The following is a 12078-nucleotide window of genomic DNA, read 5'->3' on the forward strand; positions in this document are numbered from 1 at the left end:
GCGATTACTACTCGTAGCGGAAGGGTTTTGGGTCCCGAGGTAGTTAAAGAAACGGGTGGAGTTGAAGAAGAGGAAGCGGCTGATGAAGAGATCGAGTTGGAGGCTCTGGGTAAGTCACAAATTAAAAAACCAATTATCGAGCCATAAGTTGAGAGAGAGCCGGTCGTATTTCGGCCACCGCCCGAAATTAATATTGCCCATGTTCCTTAGCCCACTCGTCTCAAGAATCAAAAGTACACGCGGGAATACGGGCATTTTCTAAATATGTTCCGACAATTGAAAATTAATCTTCCATTTGTTGTAGCCCTCTAACACATGCCAAAGTATGCAAAATTCTTGAAAGATTTACTCAAGAGAAAAGATAGGTTGGGAGAGATTTCATCTATTCCACTTAGCGGGGATTGTTCGACGGTTATGTTAAACCGGGTCCCGGAAAAGTTGTCGGATCCGGGTGTGTTTACAATCCCGTGCACGTTCGGAAGTAATATGATGAGTCAAGCGTTGGCGGATTTGGGTGAGAGTATTAATCTTATGCCGTATTCGTTGTTTGAGAAGTTGGAGTTGGGTGAGATTACACCGAATTGTATGTCGTTGTCGTTGGCGGATCATTCGGTTAAGTATCCGCGAGGTATTATTGAAATTTTATTAGTAAAAGTTGACAAGTTTGTATTTCCGGTTGATTTTGTGGTACTTGACATGGAGGCCGACGAGAAAGTCCCCATTATTCTCGGTCGGCCGTTTTTGAGAACGGATAAGGCTCTTATTGATGTGTATGAGGGGCGAATTACACTTCGGGTTGGTGACGAGAATGTTACTTATGATATTGCAAAGTCGATGAAGCACCGGGATGATAGTGGCAATGTTAGTGGTCCATGCCATTCGGTATATTTTCTTAATTCTTTTATTCCAGGTTTTGATAAGTGTCTTGATTATATTTGTGGTACCGATTTGGTTGGGATGGAGATGGATGACGAGTTGACGAAAATTATGGAGGATGGTGAGGAAAAATTGGTAGATGATGTTTCTTGCTCGGCGGAGATTAAGGAGGTTAGTGAAATAATTTGTGAAAAAGAGGTCGATAAACCCGCTCCGTTGGAATTAAAGGTTCTTCCGTCACATTTAGAGTATGCGTATCTTGAAGAGGGCTCAAGATGAATAAGTCAAAATTGATAGAAGTTGACTGAAGATGAATAAAGGGGCAACTGCATGGAGACTTTCAGATATTCAAGGTATTAGCCCCGCTTATGGTACCCACCGGATTTTGATGAAAGATGAATATAAACCGGTGGTTCAACCCCAAAGGAGTTTGAATCCAAATATGCAAGAAGTTATCAAGAAAGAAGTTCTTAAGTTGTTGGATGCCGGGGTGATTTATCCGATTTCGGACTCACCATGGGTAAGCCCGACTCAAGTTGTTCCAAAGAATGGGGGGATGACTGTTGTCATGAACGCGAAGAATGAACTTATCCCTTCACGTACGGTTACCGGTTGGCGGGTTTGTATTGATTACCGAAGATTAAATGATGCTACTCGCAAAGACCACTTCCCGTTGCCGTTTATTGATCAAATGTCGGAGCGTCTCACGGGTCAACAGTTTTATTGTTTTCTTGACGGTTTTTCAGGTTATTTTCAGATTCCTATCGCACCGGAAGACCAAGAGAAGACGAATTTTACTTGTCCATATGGTACATATGCGTATCGTCGCATGCCGTTTGGGTTGTGTAATGCTCTGGCTACCTTCAGCGTTGTATGGTGGCAATTTTTCAAGACATGATAGAGACGTCCATGAAGGTTTTTATGGATGATTTTTCTGTGTACGGTAATTCTTTCGATCATTGTTTAGTTAATCTTGAGAAAATGTTGAAGAGGTGTATCGAGACGAAATTGATGTTAAATTGGGAAAAGTGTCACTTTATGGTGACGGAAGGGATAGTTTTGGGTCATAAAATTTCAAGAGATGGTATAGAGGTGGATCGGGCGAAGATTGGTACGATTAGTAGGCTTCCTCCACCGACAAATGTCAAAGCTATAAGAAGTTTTCTCGATCATGCGGGTTTTTACCGGCGGTTTATTAAAGACGTTTCAAAGATTACCCGCCCGATGACCAGTTTATTGGAGAAAGATGTCCCTTTTGTGTTCGATGAGGATTCTTTGTCGGCGTTCAAGTTTCTGAAAGATCAACTTGTAAGTGCTCCTATTCTCGTGTCACCGAATTGGAATTTACCGTTTGAGCTCATGTGTGATGCGAGCGATTATACGGTTGGAGCAGTTTGGGGAAAAGGCGTGATAAACATTTTCACCCTATTTATTATGCAAGCAAGACTTTGAATGATGCCCAAGAGAACTACACCACCACCGAAAAGGAACTTTTAGCCGTTGTGTTTGCATTTGACAAGTTCCGGTCTTATCTCGTACTTTCAAAGACCACCGTTTTTACCGATCATGCGGCGTTGCGTTTTCTCTTTCACAAGAAAGACGCGAAGCCCCGTCTCATACGGTGGATTCTCTTAATTTCCGAGTTTGATATAGAGATTAAAGGCAAGAAGGGGGCGGAAAATGTTGCGGCAGATCATTTTTCTCGTTTGGAAAATCAGAAGAGAGAAGAGATTCGCGAAGAAGAAATTGGTGATAGATTTCCGCATGAGTCGATTGATTTTGTTACGGCTGAAAAGCAAGGTTTTCCATGGTTCACCGATTTTGCTAATTTTTTATCCACGGGCCTTGTGTTGAAGGGAATGACTACTCAACAAAAGAAGAAGTTTTTCCGGGATGTTAATCGGTATGTTTGGGACGATCCTTATCTGTTCAAGATTAGCGGTGACCGAATTCTTAGAAGATGTGTGTCGAAGGAAGAAGGGTTGAATATTCTAAAGCATGTTCATGAAGGTCTAAAGGGAGGTCATCATGGAGCGCATGCGACGGCTCAAAAGGTATTTGATAGTGGTTTTTATTGGCCGTCGGTTGTAAAAGATGCGGTGGAATTTGTTAAGACTTGTGACGCTTGTCAACGCACCGGAAATATTTCGTCGAAAAACGAGATGCCTCAAAACCCCATACAAACTCTTGAAATATTTGACGTTTGGGGCATCGACTTTATGGGACCGTTTCCCGTTTCTGGTGGTCACAAGTATATTTTGGGGGCAATAGATTATGTTTCAAAGTGGGTCGAAGCGCAAGAATTGGCCACGAATGATGCTCGAGTGGTTGTGAAGTTTTTAAAGAAGTTGTTTACTCGTTTTGGAACTCCACGAGCGATTATTAGTGATCGTGGTACTCATTTTTTCAATTCCGTCATGGAGAAAGCATTAGCTCGTTATGGAGTCACTCATCGCACCTCTACTGCTTACCATCCTCAAACGAATGGTCAAGTCGAGAATGCTAATAGAGGGGTGAAGAGAATTTTGGAGAAGACGGTTGGGATTAGTCGGAAAGATTGGTCGGAGAAATTGGATGACGCGTTATGGGCATTCAGAACCGCATACAAGACACCGTTTGGTACTACACCATTTATTTTGGTTTACGGTAAAGCTTGTCATCTGCCGTTGAGTTGGAACATCGAGCGTTTTGGGCGCTAAAGACGGTAAATGTTGATCTTACTGAAGCGGCTAGAAAGAGGTATTTTCAAATTCATGAGTTAAAGAAGCTTCGTGATGCGGCATATTCTCGATCATTGGATATCAAGGAAAAGACGAAAGTGTTGCACAATCGACGTTTAAAGGGAGGTAAAGACTTCAAGAAAGGTGATAAAGTTATGTTATATAATTCTCGTTTGAAGTTATTTGCAGGTAAGCTGAGATCCAAGTGGACGGGACCATATTTGTGAAAGAAGTATTTCCGTATGGAGCGGTGGAGTTAGAGAATCCGGACAACGGAACTTCGTGGAAAGTTAACGGTCATCGTTTAAAGCATTATCTTGGAGGGCCGGAGGAGTCAACCGAGGTGGAGGAAACTCCCTTCGATCCATCGAACTGAATCATCAAATCGGGTTCTTGAGTGAAAACTCAAGTGTAGAGTTTGTATAATTCTTTTACTTTATTTTCATTTCGTAGGGTCACTAACTTTAGTTTTTGTAGTTTAATTGCGTCGTCGGGTCATTGCCAGAGATCATCACCTAACAAAACGAGAGGTTTTAAGAGGATTCGAGAGATGCCAGGTAAGTTTTGCACGTAAAAGTAACATAAAATAGGCATAAGAATGAGTAGGTATTTTTCTAAAATTTTTTCTAAGGCTAAAAGAGGTCCCAAAACTCAGAAACTTTCTGTTAAAACACCCCGTCGCGCGCGCGACGGTGGTCTTAGTTTGCCTCGACGCCCGCGAAGACAACAAACAAAAAAAGTTTAAGCTGCAGCGTTGCCTAGGCGGCCCGCAAAGGGGAACGGCCTTCGAGCTCCGCGTGGCGCGGCGCCCCACACACACATCCGATTTTTTTTAATTTCTAAACCACTTTACATCAATCTTCTTCATATTTTTCAAATCCCCTTTCTTCCTCCAAGAACCCTAGCCGATTTTCACCTCTTTCCCCACCATAATCCACCAATTTTTCACTACTATTAACCAAATTAAACATCCAAATCACTTCCCCATCACCCTAATACCATAAACCACCATTAATTTCACCTAAAAACTCACTTAATCTCTCACTTGCACACACTTTAATTCTTCAATTTTTGCAAGTTTATCCGGGTTTCACACTTCAAAAGATGTCTAAAGAGGCGGGAAAAAGGAAACGAGGTCCGACCGCACGACCACGTGGCGAGCCGGAACCGGTTATTTTCATAGACCCGAGGGCTCAGGTGATCGAGTATCAACCCGGACAGATTGTGTTTAGAAAAGTTTCCAACCTTAAGAAAAATTTCTTGCTTAAGTTTGATGTTAATTCGCCCGAGTACGATCAATTATGTAAGTTAGTCAACTCGGATCTCCTCACATTCAAAACGATAAATTGGGAATTGGTGGGTTCTATTGGTCAAAAAGAGCGCATTGAAGAGTTATTGGGCCAGAAGTTTAGGGAGATGTTAGATTTAAACGAACCACAGTACCACGAGCTGACACTTGAGTTCTTGAGCACATTTCAATATAAAGATGGTAATTTTGCTCAATCGAATGCGGTATCATTTTCTTTGGGAAGACAAATGCACAATATGACTATCGCACAGTTTGCGATAGCAAGTGGTTTTTATACGGATGCAGAGGTGAGAGAACCGGGGTTTGTGACGGGTCTACGGGGTGCGTTTTTGAATAAGCATGATATGAGTATCGGTTCGGACGAGTTGGCCACTTTTGGAACAAAATTTCTATTTGTTCGTTTTCGGGAGCGAATGTGGCGTCAGATATTCGAGATCCCGTGCTTCGGTTTATCCACCGAGTTTTGGTTAATACTTTGATTGGTCGCGGTTCGGGCGACAATAAGGTAAATTGGTTGGATATTTTCTGTTTGATGGCGATGGTTGAGAAGGTTCCGATAAACTACGCAAGTCTTTTGGCGTGGTCGTTTCATCGAAAGAGACGTGGGGGAACAAAAAATTGGTCAAGGTTGGATATGGGCCCGTACGTTACACGGATTGCTAGATATTTGGGTGTGTTTGATAGGTTTAAATCGGATAATTTGATAGAGGGACCCGTTAAAGAGTTTTTGGAGGTTAAGGATTTGAGGAATGCGGGAATTTTGAAGGGGTCCGATCCGTTAGAGTGGGAGGATGTCAAGACGGGCCCACAAATTCATCCACTGGCGAGGACCGCGGCTGCTGCGGCTATGAGAGTAGGCTTACCGACACGTCACCAGAGGCCGCTTCACAGGTCAGAGAGACCGGGTGTTCAGTTCCCGGTTAGAGAGCCTCGCCCCGAGGATATTACTTTGGATTCGTATATGATCGGATGGAGTCCGGTTTTGATCAGATCAGGGGTTATGTGACCGAGAGTCGAGAAGAGTTGAGACATATGATAGAGGCGAACCAGCGGAGGCAGGATGAGCACATGAGGCATATGATGAGTGCAATGCGTATTGATTTGCGTGCTTCTCTTCAACAGCCGGTCGATGCAGGACCAAGCGGGTCTAGCGCCCCGGGTAGTTCGGGATTTGGTCATGGAGTACCTTTTTATAGGACGGGTTACCCAGAATTTGATAATGTTGAGCCATACCGTATTCTTGAGCAGGATTCGGAGTCGGAGGAGGAAGAAGATGAGGATTGAGCTGACGAGCTGACATGGGAGTTTATGTTTTATGATGTTTTTATTTTAATTTTTTTATGATGTTTTTGTTTTTATTTGGTCTGTACGGATATTATTTTAGACTTTTTGGTTGGGTTGGCGGGTTGGAAGTTGGTGGATGCTTGAACTTTATAAGTAACCTTTATGTTTTAGTTTATATGTTTGATGCTACTTAGGTTTGTCGAGAGGAGAGGCCGTGTCCGTTCAGAAAAAGGGAATGAGTTAACAATTCATGTTGAGCGGTCGGTGAGGAGAGGACCCATGGAAATAGACTGGCACATTGACAGTCTCGCATATTACCAGCTAAGTCTTTTCCATTTTACTTTGTTTTTATGTTTTTATGTTTTTATTTTTATGTCTTTATTTTTATCTTTTTAGGTTTTTATTTTTATATTTTTTAAGTTTTGTTTTAAATTTTTGAGTCGTGTTTTCCCGTGCCCGCATTGAGGACAATGCAAAATTTAAGTGTGGGGATGAGACATAATTGTTTTAACTAATTTTAATTTTGTTTTCGTTTTCGTATTTCGTTAAAAAAATGATTAAAAAAATGTTTTAAAAATGTCTCTTGAGTTTAGTTTTTTGTTGCGTTAAAGTGGGAGATGATGATTTTATCGGAAATCGATTTTTCAAACTACTAATAATATGAGATAAATAAAAGAAAACGCACTTAACTTGGAATGTGTCGGTAGGCTCAGCCTTGAAAATGTAAGGGCAATTTGATAAAATGGTTAAAATGGAAATCTCTTGTGGGTAAAGCGTTTTGTCCGTGGAAGATAAGTAATGAAAGGTCGGGCCATACTCAAGCCTCAATTATTGGTATGAAAAAGTGGAAATATCATAAATTTTAAAAAAATCTGAATACGTTATCATATGGTGCTTGGGTAGGTTTAACGTTAGAGTATGCTGTGTAGCTTGTGATATAAACTTAAAACTGCTAGTTTAGTATTTTACACCTCATCGGCGTATGGTTTTATAACCTTAAATCCTGTATTGATGGGATGCTTCGGGTCCGGAGACCATGGGTCTGTATGCCGACTATTCATCTGGGTATTCACCGTTCCAAATGGGGTTGTGAATATTTAAAATTAAGCCCTACAGATGAAATTTTGCATACTCACCTATGGTGATGGATTTGGGGTGTTGCTTGATAACGGGGGTATGTCATGTTGTGGGGAATACTAGCTATTAATTAATTAAACCTTAATCATATCTAATGGCTGCTTGGTAGACTTTGATGCTTAAGCTTTGGTGGATAAACAATACCCTTGATCGTCTTAGCTATTCATGAAAAATAATAAAGCAACAAAAGTTTTAAATCTGCTAATTTTGAGGTTTAAGCCAAGTTGGGGTGGTCTGGTCCGGTAAAAGCTGAAAATAAACGGGTCTTAATTGTGTAAACCACTGAGTAAAAAAATTGTCGGATCATATTTGTCCTGGTAAAGATTAAGGCATGGGTTTAAGTGGACAACAACATCGGTGATCGCGGTTTTTTACGTTTTTTTGAGCTTTAAAAATTAACCTATATGTTTGTTAGACTTCAATTTTCCGATTCTGATCCAACTACATTAAACTTTTTCAGGGACAAAAAAAGAATAAGTGTGGGGATATTTGATATAATGTTAAATATATATGTTTCCCTTGTTCATTTTAATTAATATTTTAATAGTTTTTGTTCGTTTCTAGTCGAGATTTGTATACTACTAACATTTCTATGTTTCGTAGGTTCCGGGATTTGATCGTGATTAAAAAAGGCGAAAAACAAGCTAAAACGAGCCGAAACGGAGATCCGGAACGCGTCAGGAAGAACCAGAACAGAGAATGACCGTCCCCTTTGGAGAAGGAAGCCGCGCCGCGCGAAGGGGAAGGCTAAAAGCCCTTAGCGCGGCGCCTAGGGGCTGCTGATGGGTTTTTAATTCGTTTTTGCTTATTGTCGGGCCTTGTTTTCGCTATTTAAACACCTTTAACTTAAACCTGATATAACCTGAAGTCACCAGCCGATTTTGGAGAGTTCTTGGGGCTATTTTACGCGTTTGTTGGTGATTTTGATGGCGAGAGAACATCCGGTGAAGAGCTACACGTTCACGTTTGAGTTTACGGGTTTTATCATCTTCGATTCCCCGTTTCTTATACTTTCACCATGTTTTCGTTATTATTTGTTTTGCTTGTTTTAGAATTTAATATGCTAGGCTAAATTCCTTAGACTGCCTAGGTCGTGATGAACCTTAGTTCGGTTTGATTTTATTTGGATTTTCGTTTCGTTATGGATTTTATGTTCTAAGAAAATGGTTGAGTTTGATTTAATTGATGCTTATGATTACTTGGTTTTGTTTACTTGAATTTATTGTTTCACATAGCCCTTGTTGATTGTTTCATAGGATAGGGTTTTGTTAGGTCATTTACTGTGTGTTCTTGAATAGTTTGTGATTAATATCAATTAAAATCATAGAAACAATTAAATCAAGTAAACAGATAAAAGTGAGCTGCTAGTCTAAAAAGCTGTAAGGTGATAGGCTATTAATAGATCTTTGCTCGTCGGGATTACTAGATTTAGTTCTTCGTAAGGAGTCCGTCTAGGTTTGATTGTCAGCTTAGTCTATTAAGTTAATTGAATCTACTTGACTATCTTTGAATTCCACGCTGTAAGGTAGGTTTTCGTCATAAAAGATACTTAGACATAAGCGATTAAATAAACGTAAGGAAGTTTAATATAAAACTGGTGAGTCTTAAAACTTGTTAGAAACCCATAGGCGTCTTCTTGAAGTTCAAGGGTCCTGTTCGGGTTTTCTCTCAAGGGTCTATCTTATGATCCCGGTTCCATAACTTGCGTTTTTCCATTTAAATTAATAACCGTAACTTTGGGGATTCTGGCCTGGGTAGTTATTTTAATCATCTGAATTAATCAAAGTTTTCTAAATTGTTTATTAGTTAAAACTAATTAGGGTTTAAGTTTTATTAATTAATTAATAAGTAATGATTATGTTTTATTATTAGTATAATAATTAGGGTTTGTTATATTATTATATTAATTAGTTTATTAATAGTTAAATTAAAGTAATCATTAGTTAATTATTATTAGAGTTTTAATTAATTAGTTTTAAAATCCCCCAAAAATATTATTAATAAATAGTCGTGTCTTGTAGTTGAGTCTAATTTTCTAGTTTCGTAATTTAAAGAGTCTCGTGGGTTCGATATCCGGACTTACTTAGCTGTACTAGAGTCGACCGGTTCACTTGCCGGTTAGTAGTTTAAGGGTCTAGAGTATTACTTAGTGTCTAGATTAGTATAATTTTAGTTATTTATTTTATAACTACTTCTAGCACATCACCTTGAAACCCATGATTATTCCCGCCATGAAAATTACCTTGGTTCTTATATTGTTGGCGACGAACATAATTACCTTGATTTCCTTGAAAATTCGGGTTAGATTGAGTGGTTGGGTTTCCGTAGAGAAAATTTGGATGATTTCTTAACCCGGGGTGGTAAGTGTTGAAATTCATGTTGTAATTCCTACCACCTCCCCCTTGTAGTGCATTCACCGCTTTTACTTGTACTTGACCTACCGCACATACCTCCGACGCATGGCCCAACTCGTTACAGTTCGTACAAACATCAATTACTTGATTAGTGGTTGGTTCCCCTACTTTTTCCACGGCTTGCACTTGTGGTCTACCAATCGTCGGTCTCGCTCTTCTTCCGGTTTGGGCCTTCCTCTTCGATGTAACCGTCATTTGTTCCAAATATGCCCAATCATCTTGTTTATAACTGGTACCAAATGTACCATTTGTGATCGACCTCAAATCCCGTTCATCTTCCATACTCAAACCTTCATGAAACGCATTCAACAATTCCCATAAGGTAATACCATGATGAGGACAATTTTTAATTATCGTGTTAAACCTCTCAAATTCCCCATGAAACATCTTGCCCAATTGTTGTTGGAAGGTTCTCAAACTCCTTCTTGCATCATTGGTCTTTGTGCCGTGTAGAATTCTTAAATAAATCTTTGTTGCATTTCGGCCCAAGTATAAATGGATGCCGAAGTCAAAGTGTAAAACCATCTCTTTGCCTTGTCTTCCAACGAAAACTGAAATAGGACCAACTTCACCTCATCGGATGTAAAACCTTGACCCCAATTGTATTGCAAATGGAGTCATATGCCTCCAAGTGAAAGTAAGGTTCCTCCGTTGCTAGACCTTTATACTTAGGGAGACTTTGAAGGGAATTGGTTCTCAACTCAAATGTCCTCCCTTGTTGATTGTGAGGAATAACGACCGGAGATGAGTTATTAGTAATTATCGATCAGAAATGGACTTCAATCCCCCTAACCATCTCTCTTGCATGCCTTCTTGGTACCCCCATTGGTACTCTTGGTTGACCCATTTTCCATAAACGGGCCTTGTTTGTACAAATTGTTGAAATTGTGGTTGGGACATTTGTTGAAATTGTGGATCTTGAGGTTGCCCTTGTGGTTGCACTTGTTGTCGAGCTTGTTGTTGTTGGACAACCGGTGGTGCTTGAACTTGTTGTTGAACAATAACCGGTTGTTGTTGTTGAATTATGTGTTGGAAAACACACTTACTTTCCGTATCGTTTTATCATGTTTTAATTACTTTATTAGTTTAATTATTAAATTTTATGACTTGTTTATGCTTAATTTTACAAAGATGATTATTTACTTGTAGGTTATGAAAGTTGATGGAAAAAGAGTTAAATTTGAGGACTTTAGGGGCTTATTTGGTCAAGTTTTAATAATACAAGTCAAGGCCCGACCCAAGCCCACAAAATAGAAGCCTTTTTTGTTTATTATATTAATTAAATAAAAAAAAGAAAGAACCCTAACCGCCCTACATAGTTCCGATCGGCCAGAAGAGAAGAAGAAGAAAGTGGCTGTTCTTGGTGGCTATTGGCAGCTAGAAAAGGAAGAAGAACATCAAGGAGGTTTGTTGCAGCAGATAAGGACGTTGAACACTCATAATCTCAGCTCATAACCCTAAGTAATCATTCATAAACTTTTCTTTTGTTCAAGAACCCTAACTAGTTGAACTTGATCTTTTTTGTTGGATTGTTTTGCAAGTAATTTGAAGTTTGACTTGTGCTTGATTTTTTTTGATCATTGAATGAGTTTACTTATGTTTATGATGTTTATCTTAACTATATGCTGCTGTCCAAAATCAATGATAGGCTAAATTAGTTAGTTCTACCTAGGTTAGATGATTATTGTTAGGTTTTAGTAAGTAGTTTGGATTGTTGATGATCATGGCTTGAATTGTTAATGAAAAGTTTGTTTTAACATTGAATTAGGTTGTGTTTAGTGGGTGTGAATTTGTTAATTATACGCATATACCTCTTGCTTTGATTAATTGAATGAGTTTCAATTGATTGTTGCTTGTTAGAACTCTTTACTTGGTGTTTAGGGTTTGTTTGTGGGAAGTACAACCGTAGGGTTTAAGTGAGTGTATTAATTGAATATAATCAGCGGGTAGACACCTTCTTAGAGACCGAGAGGTGATAGGAAGTAAACTCGTCTCATAGCTTTTACTTGTTAGGATTAGGATCGCGCGAGAGCGGGTTCGGTTCTTGTCAGGTTTGGGTTTGTGAGCGATTAGTTGACCTAGTTTAAGTTGAAATAAATTGTTCCTCTATCCTTGGTTGCGTAGTATTCGTCTCCATTAGGATAGTGTGTCGGTGAGACCGAGAGGAGAGTCGGCATTAGAGCACTTTAACAATTCGTCACCCGGTTTGTTCTTAAAATCAACTAAGTGTAGGTTAGGGTTTGTTAGTGAGACCGAGAGGTAATCTAGCTTCCTGAGTGAACATTAGTTGTGTCATCCTTAGGAACCGGTTTCGTGAGATTTTACAATCCATTAGCTT

At 39.6% G+C, this 12078-nt stretch overlaps 1 pseudogene; it reads left to right on the forward strand.

Annotated features, from left to right (window-relative positions):
• The window catches only part of LOC143593680 (uncharacterized), a 75662-nt pseudogene extending 71868 nt beyond the window's left edge, over positions 1-3794 (forward strand).
• Positions 3795-12078: the final 8284 nt, after the last annotated feature.

The sequence above is a fragment of the Bidens hawaiensis genome, unplaced genomic scaffold, assembly GCF_021521415.1.
Source record: "Bidens hawaiensis isolate Kalapana, Puna unplaced genomic scaffold, B.hawaiensis_p1.1 tig00042484_1, whole genome shotgun sequence".
NCBI lineage: Eukaryota > Viridiplantae > Streptophyta > Magnoliopsida > Asterales > Asteraceae > Bidens > Bidens hawaiensis.